Genomic DNA, 13800 nt, shown 5'->3' with positions numbered 1-13800 from the left:
TCTTGAATCTGATCCTATCTCACTATTCACCTAGTAACTGCCTTTGCTCAAATTAAAGCAACGAATTTATTTAAATTCCAGTCAAATCCATTTCATAAAGCTGCCAAATTTATTTTTCTTAAATGCATGTTTGACCACAATACAGCTTTACTCATTAAAAACTCTAGTACCTCTCTACTGCCTCTAGGAAAAAGTATAAATCCTCCAAGTTGGCTTTTAAAAGCTTTCACAATAGGGTCCCAGCATATTGGTCTAGATTTATATTATTCATTACTTCCTCTTCCCTTACTCTATAGACTAGTTAAACTTGGTTTCTTACCAGTCCTCTCACACAATACTGTATTTCCTCTGTGTCTTAATACTAACACCCTCTTCTGGAGTGTATTTCCTTTTCACCTTTATCACACAGAAAGCCTTCAATGCCTTTTGATTTGCTACTCAAACATTAACTTTTACATGAAGCTTTCCTTACATGAAACTGCTGCTATGCTCAATCCCCCAAACATCTAATATTTATTCTGCATATATTTACAAAGCATTCTATTAGGCTACAAACTGGAGTGCAGTTGAGATGAACATTTTTAGGATATGGCAAATTTTCAATGTATTTTGATCTAAGTATTATAGAGGTTGTGGCTCTGTCTGAAAAGACAGTCTATTTCTCATCTCATCTGAAAGGAAAGGAGAGCCAAAATATTATGAGAGCCAAGAAGAGTATAAATAAGCTGCAATGCAATTATTAGGAGCTCCATAAATATGATACTGCAACTATAAGGAGAGATCACAACATCAGGAAGTATACCAGAAATAGAAGGATATTCTTTCCATGCCCAAGCAGCTTCAGATTTTAAAGTCTGCATCAAATGGTTTCAATTACAAGATGATGAAGTGAAAATGGAAGAGGGTAAGAAGGACACAATGACTATTACTGCTTTTGTTGCTGCTACTACTGATTCAACAGGAAGTCAAATATTAGGAAAATACAGTAGTGAAACTATATAGAAACTTGAAGCAAAGTAACAGAATGGTTCTACCTGCACTAAGTTCCCTTTGGGGCCAAGAAAAAACCTGGTGACATTTCTCTTTTTATTTTAGCTTTTTATTGACAAAACATATGCATGGGTAATTTTTTAACACTGACCCATGCAAAAATTTCTGTTCCAACTTGTCCTCTCCTTCCCTCTACTCCTTCCCCTAGATGGCAGGTAGTCCCATACATGTTAAATTATATGTTAAATACAATATATGTATACATATTTATACAGTTGTCTTGCTACATAAGAAAAGTCGGATTTAGAAAGAAGTTAAAGATAACCTGGAAACAAAAACAAAAAATGCAAGCAAACAATGGCAGAAAGAGTATAAAGGCTATGTGGTGGTTCACATAATTTTCCAGTGTTCTTTCCTGGGTGTAGCTGGTTCTCTTCATTATTAATCAATTAGAACTGATTTGAATCTTCTCATTGTTGAAGAAAACCACATCCATCAAAATCGATCCTCATATAGTGTTGTTATTGAAGTATATAATGATCTCCTGGTTCTGCTCATTCACTCAGCATCAGTTCATGTAAGTCTCTGTATCATCCTGCTAGTCATTTCTTTCAGAACAATAATATTCCATAACATTCATATACCACAATTTACCCAACCATTCTCCAAATGATGGGCATCCACTCAGTTTCCAGGTTCTTGCTACTACAAAGAGGGCTGCCACAAACATTTTTGCATATACAGGTCTTCTTTAATATCTCTTTGGGATATAAGCCCAATAGTAACACTGCTGGATCAAATATGCACAGTTTGATAACTTTTTGAACTTAGTTCTAAATTGCTCTCCAGAATGGTTGGATCCATTCACAACTCCACCAATAATGCATCAGTGTCCCAGTTTTCCCGCATTCACTCCAACATTCATCATTATCTTTTCCTGTCATCTTAGCCAATCTGACAGATGTGTAGTGGTATCTCAGAGTTGTCTTGATTTGTATTTCTCTGATCAATAATGATTTGGAACACCTTTTCATGTGTGTAGAAATAGCATCATCTGAAAATATCTGTTCATATCCTTTGACCATTTATCAATTGGAGAATGGCTTGATTTCTTATAAATTAGAGTCAATTCTCTATATATTTTGGAAATGAAGCCTTTATCAGAACCTTTGACTGTGAAAATATTTTCCCAGTTTATTTCTTAGTTTTGTTTATACAAAAGCTTTTTAGCTTGATATAATCAAATTTTTTTTTAATTTTGTGATCAATAATGATCTCTAATTCTTCTTTGGTCGACATTTCTCTTTTATAATTTATTTACCTAGCTCTGGGTTTCATCCTGAACCTATAATTCTAGGTTCTTTAAGAGTTTTTTTTCCTGTGTTATGTATGCATTTTGGAAAAAAAAATCATTTTCTCTAACATGTGTTTTTCTATATTGAGGAGAAGACTTTACTGAATGCAGAAGATAGAAAAGCTATGGAGAGTCAAGTACACCTCTAACCATTATAAGAATTTATAGACACCCACATTCACTCCCCTCTTTCACATACATATCGTTTCCCCCAAATGAATGTAAACTCCTTGAGAACAGGGGCTTTTACATTAAACTTTAAATTAACTTGAGCTAGTGAAGGATATAATGCATAGGAGCATAGCAGGCTCTTAGTAAATGAATGTTTACTAATTATATAACATTTTCTCTACTTTTGTAGAGTCCTCCGATCTCCTATAATTGCACAGAATAAACTTTGTTAGTATTTCTAAAAAAAGCCAAAATGCCATTCTTTTTAATTATTATTAAAGGTACAGAAAATAGAAAATGATTGATCTTCATCCTTCTTTTAGGCACATTTTATATGTTGGAAAGCAACTATTCTTTTTTGTTGTTTCCTTTCTATCACACAATTCTCATCAGTGCTATTTTTAAGCTTTTAAATTATTTGTATAACTTATCACCTCTTTCCAATTTTTTCATACTTTTCTACAGGTAAAGCATTTGATCAAAGTTTGTTTTTTACAGTAAGGGCTCAATTCCAGTGATTCCATAGTATGTAAACTCTTCCAAGTATGGTTTAAAAAAAAAACAATTCTAAAAAATAGGAGCCAAGATGGTGGAATAAGCAATAAACCATCAAAACTCTTCCATATTCACTTTCCCATAATGATAAAATAGAACACCAAGACAAATCTTGGAACAACAGAAACAGAAAAATGCAGGACATTCAGCTAAGAAACTTATAAGGTCAGTAAAAAAAAAAGGTCTGTCTCAGGTAAAAGAAAAGCACAAATCAGGACAGGGAGCATCCCAGTAAGTTACAAGCTTTACTTCGGTAAACCAGTGGTAGATACTGAGCCCCAGTATTTTGGATCAGGCAAACAATGACAGGACCCATCCTCCTATACTTTGCCAGCCACCTACCTGCTTTAGCATAGCCAGGGACACAGGCAAACTAGAACAATGAGAATTGTGACATATTCAGCCTTAGGAAAGAGGCAAATATCAAGTGTTTCAGCATAGCCTCAGTCAAAGAGGAAATCGCCAGTAGTAAGACTCCATACCTGGTAAACAGGTAGACACTAACCCTACCTATGCCTAAACTAACAGGCTGCTGCCAGTAATTCAACAATTACCCTGTCACATGCTTCAAAGTAGGTCTAGGTAAATAGGCAACCTCTAGCAACCAAACTATGTCCTTAATATTAGCCAAAGGTCAACAGGTAATCACCAATCCTACAATATTTAAGCAAGGAGGTGGTCATAGGACCTCAACTGTGCTTAAGCATAAATCTAGGCAGACAGCCATCAGCATGTAAACCTGCATTTGCTTCAGTGTAGCCACTGGAAAACGGAGGAAAAAAAAAAAACATCCATAGACAGTGTTCCTTCAATCCCAGGAATAGAGCTCAAATTTAAAAGAAAGGAAAGAGGCCCAAAAAGATGGGCAAAAAGAAAACAAAAAGAATCTGAGCATAGAAAGTTATGGTGACAGACAAGATCAAGACAGAAATTCACAAGAGTGACAAAACTCCTATGGACAAACCCTAAAGAAGTATTGGAAGTGGTCTCAAGATCAGAAAGAACTCATAGAATATCTCAAAAAAAGAGCTTAAAGTCAGGTAAGAGAGGTAGAAGAAAAAATGGGAAAAGAAATGAGAGTGATGAAAATAAATTATGAAAAAAGTTATCAGTTTAGAAAAGGAAAACAATTGCTTTAAAATAGAATTGGTCAAATGGAAAAGAAGATATTAAAAAATACTAAAAAAAAAAAAAAACTTCATAAAGAGTACAATTGGCCAAATTGAAAAGAAAGAACAAAAGTTAATTGAGGAAACCAATAACTTAAAATTTAGAATGAGCAAGAGCAAGCTATGAGCTACCAAGAATCAATCAAACATCCAAAAGAATGAAATAAAGGAAAGAAAATGTAAAATACCTCATGGGTAAAACAGCTGAAACTAGAAAATCAATCCAAAGAAACAATGTCAAAATCATTGAACTACCTTAAAGCCATAATCAAATGTAGGAACTAGATAGTATTTTTCAAGAAATTATCAAGAAAAACTGACTGGATATCCTGGAACCAGAGGGCAAAAGTTATAAAAGAATCCACCAACCAAACAGGAAAGAGATCCCAAATATACTTTGTGCAGAAGGAAGGGAGGAGAAGAATGGGGTAAATTATTTCATATGAAGATGCATAAAAGACCTCTTACAGTTGAGAAGCAATGGAAGAGTGGGCTTGGAACATGATATTCCAGTGGACAAAAGAGCTAGGATTACAATCAAGAATCTCCCACCTAGGGGACTTCCGGTTAAGATGGTGGAGAGGAGGCACACAGCTGTGTAAGCTCCGCGCTTTCTCTCACTATCCATTTCATTACAAGCCTCTGAATTAATGCTTGACTGAAAAAAAACCCACAAATAGTTACCAAGAGAAGCCATCCTTGAGATTCGCCAAGAAAGGTCTGTCTTTCCTGGAGGGCTGGGACAGTTTTAGATCAGGCGCAGGCGTTGGGCAGTGGCAGTGAGAGCACGGGAGCAGACTGGAGAGGGGGTGGGGAGTGATCGCAGCAGTCTCTGCAGAGAGAGCTTCGCTACAGGATTAGATATTTTGCTCCGGCAGCAAGTCAGCAGCCCAGCAGAGAAGCTAAAAACACCGAGGGTGAAGAATACAACCCCAAACGGCTGGAGTCTCTCAGGACCTGGCCGCCCCCTCTTCCCCCCCAAAAGTGACTCAGCACGCTCTGGGATCTCAGAGCGCAGGCGCAGCACAGTCCTGCTAGTGCCTCACTGATGCCCCCCACAATCTGTAGAGGAAGCTCAGTAACACACCCAGCCCCTCCCCCCAAAAAAAGACTCCAGTTTTTTCTGTTTTTCTTTGCTAGGTTGTCTTTGATTATTAGAAAGAATGAGCAAGAAACTGAAGAGGACTTTAACCCTAGACAGCTTCTACACAGATAGAGAGCAAACTCTAAATCCTGAGGAGACTAAAAACAAACAGTCCCCAGGTGAATCCCCAAAGGAGGAAATCATCTGTTCCTCAGCACAGATGAACCTCATAGAAGTAATTAAAAAGGCTCTCACAAGGGAGCTAGAAGAAAAATGGGAAAAGCAGAGGGAGGCTTGGCAAAAGGAGAGGGAAGCTTGGGAAAAGGAGAGGGAGGCTTGGCAAAAGAGCCTGGAGAAGTCAGTTAAAGAGAGGGTGGGATAAAGAAGTAAAATCCTTGAAAAATAGGATTGGTGAACTGGAAAACAAAATTGGCGAAATGGAAAAAAATTCCACAGAACAAAAGAACTCAATAGGACAATTAGAAAAAGATTTTTAAAAAGTGAGTGAAGAAAATACTTCACTGAAAATCAGAATTGAACAATTGGAATTGAATGACTCGAGGAGACAAGTAGAATCAGTCAAGCAAATCCAAAAAAATCAAACAATGGAAAAGAATGTGAAATACCTTCTGGGGAAGACAACAGACCTGGAAAACAGATCCAGGAGAAACAATCAGAGAATCATTGGACTTCTAGAAAAACATGATGAAAAAAAGAGCCTGGACACTATTTTCCAGGAAATTATCAAAGAGAACTGCCCAGAAGTCAGAGGAACAGAGGAAAAAATAAACGTTGAAAGGATTCATCGATCACCCACTGAAAGGGATCCTAAAATCAAAACACCAAGGAATATAGTGGCCAAATGCCAGAACCCTCAGACAAAGGAAAAAATATTGCAAGCGGCTAGAAAAACCCAATTCAAGTATCAAGGAGCCACAATAAGGATCACCCAGGATCTGGCAGCATCCACATTAAAAGATCGAAGGGCCTGGAATATGATATTCTGAAAGGCTAAGGAACTTGGTATGCAACCAAAAATAACTTACCCAACGAGAATGAGCATCTTTTTCCAGAGAAGAAGATGGACATTCAACGAAGTAAGCGAATTTCTTCTATTTCTGATGAAAAAGCCAGAACTTAACAAAAAGTTTGATCTACAAATATAGAACTCAAGAGAAATCTAAAAAGGTAAAGATTAATCTTGGGAACTATATTTCAACTATATAGATGTATAAAGATGTATACCTTGTTCTAGAAATTGATGTGGAAAGGACATTGTACCAGAAAAAGGGTAAAGTGGGGGTAGTACATCTCATGAAGAGGCATAGGAAACCTATTATATCTGAGAGAAAGAATGGAGGGGGATGAATATAGTGGGTATCTTACTGCCTTCAGAATTGGCTTTAAGTGAAAAATCTTAAGACATATTCAATCTATGGTGAAACTTCTCCCACCTCATTGAAAAGTGAGAAGGGAAAAGTGAAAAGGGAAGGAATAAGCTAAGCGGAAGGGAATACAGAAACTGGGAGGGAAAGGGGTAAGATAGGGGGAGGAACTCTAAGGCGGGGGGAGGGATACTAAAAAGGGAGGGCTGTGAGAAGCAAGTGGTGCTCACAAGCTTAATACTGGGAAGGGGGGGAAAGGGGAAAGAAGGGAGAAAAGCATAAACCGGGGTTAACAAGATGGCAAGTAATACAGAATTGGTCATTCTAACCATAAATGTGAACGGGGTAAACTCCCCCATAAAGAGGAAGCAGTTAGCAGAATGGATTAAAACCCAGAATCCTACAATATGTTGTTTACAGGAAACACACCTGAAGTGGGGAGATACATGCAGGTTAAAGGTAAAAGGTTGGAGCAAAATCTACTATGCTTCAGGTGAAGTCAAAAAAGCAGGGGTAGCCATCCTGATCTCAGATCAAGCTAAAGCAAAAATTGATCTAATTAAAAGAGATAAGGAAGGGCACTATATCTTGCTAAAGGGTAGCATGGATAATGAAGCACTATCTATATTAAACATATATGCACCAAGTGGGGTAGCATCTAAATTCTTAAAAGAGAAATTAAGAGAGCTGCAAGAAGAAATAGACAGTAAAACTATAATAGTGGGAGATCTTAACCTTGCACTCTCAGAATTAGATAAATCAAACCACAAAATAAATAAGAAAGAAGTCAAAGAGGTAAATAGAATACTAGAAAAGTTAGATATGATAGATCTCTGGAGAAAATGTAATGGAGACAGAAAGGAATACACTTTCGTTTCAGTAGTTCATGGAACCTATACAAAAATTGACCATATATTAGGACATAAAAACCTCAAACTCAAATGCAGTAAGGCAGAAATAGTAAATGCATCCTTTTCAGACCACGATGCAATGAAAATTACATTCAACAAAAAACCAGGGGGAAGTAGACCAAAAAATAATTGGAAACTAAATAATCTCATACTAAAGAATGATTGGGTGAAACAGCAAATCATAGACATAATTAATAACTTCACCCAAGAAAACGATAATAATGAGACATCATACCAAAATGTATGGGATGCAGCCAAAGCGGTAATAAGGGGAAATCTCATATCTCTAGAGGCCTATTTGTATAAAATAGAGAAAGAGAAGGTCAATGAATTGGGAGTGCAACTAAAAATGCTAGAAAAGGAACAAATTAAAAACCCCCAGTCAAACACTAAACTTGAAATTCTAAAAATAAAAGGAGAGATCAATAAAATTGAAAGTAAAAAAACTATTGAATTGATTAATAAAACTAAGAGTTGGTTCTATGAAAAAACCAACAAAAAAGACAAACCCTTAGTAAATCTGATTAAAAAAATGAAAGAGGAAAATCAAATTGTTAGTCTTAAAAATGAAAAGGGGGAACTCGCCACTAACGAAGAGGAAATTAGAGCAATAATTAGGAGTTACTTTGCCCAACTTTATGCCAATAAATTCGACAACTTAAATGAAATAGAAAAATACCTCCAAAAATATAGCTTGCCCAAACTAACAGAGGAAGAAGTAAATATCCTAAACAGTGCCATCTCAGAAAAAGAAATAGAACAAACTATCAATCAACTCTTTAAGAAAAAATCCCCAGGACCAGATGGATTTACATGTGAATTCTACCAAACATTTAAAGAACAATTAACTCCAATGCTAAATAAACTATTTGAAAAAATAGGGATTGAAGGAGTCCTACCAAACTCCTTTTATGACACAGACATGGTACTGATACCTAAACCAGGTAGGCTGAAAACAGAGAAAGAAAATTATAGACCAATCTCCCTAATGAATATTGATGCTAAAATCTTAAATAAAATATTAGCAAAAAGATTACAGAAAATCGTCACCAGGATAATACACTATGATCAAGTAGGATTTATACCAGGAATGCAGGGCTGGTTCAATATTAGGAAAACTATTAGCATAATTGACTATATCAATAACCAAACAAACAAAAACCACATGATCATCTCAATAGATGCAGAAAAAGATAAAATCCAACATCCATTCCTAATAAAAACACTTGAGAGCATAGGAATAAATGGACTTTTCCTTAAAATAGTCAGGAGCATATATTTAAAACCATCAGTAAGCATTATATGCAATGGGGAAAAACTGGAACCTTTCCCAGTAAGATCTGGAGTGAAGCAAGGTTGCCCACTATCACCATTATTATTTAATATCGTATTAGAAACACTAGCCTCGGCAATAAGAGTCGAGAAAGATATTAAAGGAATTAGAGTAGGCAATGAGGAAACCAAACTATCACTCTTTGCAGATGATATGATGGTATACCTAGAGAACCCCAGAGATTCTACTAAAAACCTATTAGAAATAATTCATAATTTTAGCAAAGTAGCTGGCTACAAAATAAATCCCCATAAATCCTCAGCATTTTTATACATCACCAACAAAACCCAACAGCAAGAGATACAAAGAGAAATTCCATTCAGAATAACTGTTGATACCATAAAATATTTGGGAATCTATCTACCAAAGGAAAGTCAGGAATTATATGAGCAAAATTATAAAAAAGTCTCCACACAAATAAAGTCAGACTTAAATAATTGGAAAAATATTAAGTGCTCTTGGATCGGCCGAGTGAACATAATAAAGATGACAATACTCCCTAAACTAATCTATTTATTTAGTGTTATACCAATCAGACTTCAAAGAAAATATTTTAATGATCTAGAAAAAATAACAACAAAATTCATATGGAACAATAAAAAGTCGAGAATCTCAAGGGAATTAATGAAAAAAAATCAAATGAAGGTGGCCTAGCTGTACCTGATCTAAAATTATATTATGAAGCAGCAGTCACCAAAACCATTTGGTATTGGCTAAGAAATAGATTAGTGGATCAGTGGAAAAGGTTAGGTTCACAAGACAGAATAGTCAACTATAGCAATCTAGTGTTTGACAAACCCAAAGATTCTAACTTTTGGGATAAGATTTCATTATTTGATAAAAACTGCTGGGATAATTGGAAATTAGTATGGCAGAAATTAGGCATGGACCCACACTTAACACCATATACCAAGATAAGATCAAAATGGGTCCATGACTAGGCATAAAGAACGAGATTATAAATAAATTAGAGGAACATAGAATAGTTTATCTCTCAGACTTGTGGAGGAGAAAGAAATTGGTGACCAAAGATGAACTAGAGACTATTACTGATCACAAAATAGAAAATTTTGATTACATCAAATTAAAAAGCCTTTGTACAAACAAAACTAATGCAAACAAGATTAGAAGGGAAGCAACAAACTGGGAAAACATCTTCACAGTTAAAGGTTCTGATAAAGGCCTCATTTCTAAAATATATAGAGAACTGACTCAAATTTATAAGAAATCAAGCCATTCTCCAATTGATAAATGGTCAAAGGATATGAACAGACAATTTTCAGAGGATGAAATTGAAACTATTACCACTCATATGAAAGAGTGCTCCAAATCATTATTGATCAGAGAAATGCAAATTAAGACAACTCTGAGATACCACTACACACCTGTCAGATTGGCTAAGATGACAGGAAAAAATAATGATGAATGTTGGAGGGGATGCGGGAAAACTGGGACACTAATGCATTGTTGGTGGAGTTGTGAACGAATCCAACCACTCTGGAGAGCAATCTGGAATTATGCCCCAAAATTTATCAAATTGTGCATACCCTTTGATCCAGCAGTGTTTCTATTGGGCTTATATCCCAAAGAAATACTAAAGAAGGGAAAGGGACCTGTATGTGCCAAAATGTTTGTAGCAGCCCTATTTGTAGTGGCTAGAAACTGGAAAATGAATGGATGCCCATCAATTGGAGAATGGCTGGGTAAATTGTGGTATATGAATGTTATGGAATATTATTGTTCTGTAAGAAATGACCAGCAGGATGAATACAGAGAGGACTGGCGAGACTTACATGAACTGATGCTAAGTGAAATGAGCAGAACCAGGAGATCATTATACACTTCGACAACGATATTGTATGTGGACATATTTTGATGGAAGTGGATTTCTTTGACAAAGAGACCTAACTGAGTTTCAATTGATAAATGACGGACAAAAGCAGCTACACCCAAAGAAAGAACACTGGGAAACGAATGTGAACTATCTGCATTTTTGTTTTTCTTCCCGGGTTATTTATACCTTCTGAATTCAATTCTCCCTATGCAACAAGAGAACTGTTCGGTTCTGCAAACATATATTATATCTAGGATATACTGCAACATATCCAACATATAAAGGACTGCTTGCCATCTAGGGGAGGGGGTGGAGGGAGGGAGGGGAAAAAATTGGAACAGAAATGAGTGCAAAGGATAATGTTGTAAAAAAAAAAATTACCCTGGCATGGATTCTGTCAATATAAAGTAATTATTAAATAAAAATTAAAAAAAAAAAAAGAATCTCCAACCTAGCAAAAAGAGTATACTCTTTCAGGGGAAGGATTCAATGGCTATTCAATGAAATAGAGGGGCAAATAAGTATTCTTGATGAAATTTCTGGACCTGAATAGAAAATCTGACTTTCAAATACAAGATTCAAGAGAAGAATAAAAAAGTAAACAGGAAAGGGATATCACAAGAGACTTAAACTGTTTATGTTACTACATGAGATGATGATATGTGTAACTCATAAGAACTTTCTCACTATTAGGGCAGTTAGAAAGAGTATATGTGTACAAATGTGAGTTGAATATGAAGGGATGACATTAACAAATACAATTAAAGGATGAAAGTAGAATGGGAGAAAGGAAAAGGAAAAGTTAAAGTGGGGTAAATTATCACACATAAAGGAAACAAGAAAAAAATTTATGGTGGATGGAGAGAGGAGATGAGCAAGTGAATGAACTTTACTCACCAGAATTGGCTCAAAGAGGGAATAGCACATGTTAAATTGGCCAAAAAAATCTACCTTCCCCTACAGAAAAATAGTGGGGAAGCGGTAAAAGAATGGGGTGGTGATAATCAAAGGGAGGGAAGATTGGGTGAGTTGGTAATCAGAAGGATAATATATTTAGTGAAGGACAGGATGGAAAAAGAGAGAATAGAATAAATATGGGGGAAAACGATGGAGGGAAATACAGTTGCAGTACTTAACTATAAAAAAAAATTAAGTAATTTGATGTAAAAAATCTCAGTTCTCAAACAAAACAAAACAAAGACCCATTTCCCAATTCATAAATGATCAAAAGATAGGAACAGTTTTCCGATGGACTAATTAAAAGTAGTTATAGTCATATTTAAAAATTGCTCTATCAATATTGCTCAGAGAAATACAAATTAAATCAATTCTGAATTACTACTTCATATTTTAGTTGCTAATAGGATATAAAAGGATAATGACAAACATTGGAGGGGATGTAGGAAAAAAACAAACAAACAAACATTAATGCACTATTAGCAGAATTGTGAAATGATTCAACCATTCTGTAAAGCAATTTGGAACTACACCCAAAGGGCTATAAAACCATGCATATTTTTGACCCAATACCATTACTAGGCTTGCATTGCAAAAGATATTTAAAAAAAAAAAAGGAAAAGGATCTATATGTATAAAAATGTTTTTATCAGTGTGGTGGCAAAAGAATTAAAAATTGAGAGTATCTCATCAATTGAGGAATGATTGAATAAATTGTGATTTGTGATTATGATGGAATACTATTATGCTATAGGAAATGATGCTCAGGATATTCTCAGAAAAACCTAGAAAGACTTCCATAAGCTGATGCAATGTGAAATGCACTATTTATAAATAACTATATTATAAGATGATCAGTTATGAATAACTTAGGTATTCTCAGAAATACAATGATCCAAGACAACAAAAGGACCTATGATGAAAAATCATTGTAGGGGCATTCTTGGGTCAAAGCGTATGCACAGTTTTTTAGCTCTTTGAGCATACTTCCAAATTGTTCTTCAGAATGCTTAGATCATTTCACAACTTCATCAATGCATTAGTGTACCAGTTTTCCCACATCTCTTCCAACATTTATCATTATCTTTTTCTGCCATTTTAGCTAATCTGAGAGGTGTGAGATGGTACCTCAGAGTTGTTTTAATTTGCACTTCTCTAATCAAGAATGATTTGGAATATTTTTAAATCACATCACTAAAGGCTTTAATTTCATCATCTGAAAATTGTCTATTCATATCCTTTGACCATTTATCAATTGAAGAATGACTTGTAGACTTGTAAATTTTACATAGTTCTTTATATATTTTAGAAATGACACCTTTATTATAACTATTGGCTGTAAAAATTTTTCCCCCATCTTTGTATTTCTCTTTTAATCTTGTTTCTGTTGGTTTTGTTTGTGCAAAACTTTTTTTTTAATTTAATGTAATCAAAGTCGTCTATTTCACCTTTCATAATGTTTCTAGTTTTTCTTTGTTCATAAATTCCTCCCTTATTCAAATCATCAATTCTTACAGTATAATTGTATTCCAGCATAATAATATGCCATAACTTGCTCAGCTGCTCCCCAATTAATGGTTATTATTGTTTTTCAGTCATTATCAATCATTTCTGAGTCTCCATGACCCCATTTGGGACTTTCTTGTCAAAGAAACTGGGGAGCTTTGCCATTTCCTTCTCCAGCTCATTTTTCCTCCCACAGATGAGGAACTGAGGGGGAAAAAAGTTAAATGGCTTAATCAAGATCACACAGTTAATAAGTGGGCAGTATGGTCATAATTTAACTCAAGAAAGATCCAATGCATTACCTAGCTGGTCCCCAATTGATGGACATCCCCTCAATTTCCAATTCTGCCACCACAGAAAGAGCTATCATAAATATTTCTGTATATTAGGCCCTTTTCCCTTTTGGGAAGGGGTACGGAGTTAGAAATCTAATAATTGTATTGCTGAATAAGGTATGCATGCATTTTATAATCATTGGAGCATAGTTTCATGGTTGAATTAGTGTTTCAATTGTCATTTTCCATTTCTGTCATATTAGTCAATCTGTTAGG

Source organism: Antechinus flavipes, chromosome 5 (assembly GCF_016432865.1).
Source record: "Antechinus flavipes isolate AdamAnt ecotype Samford, QLD, Australia chromosome 5, AdamAnt_v2, whole genome shotgun sequence".
Lineage (NCBI taxonomy): Eukaryota > Metazoa > Chordata > Mammalia > Dasyuromorphia > Dasyuridae > Antechinus > Antechinus flavipes.
Note: the sequence above shows the minus strand (reverse complement) of the source record.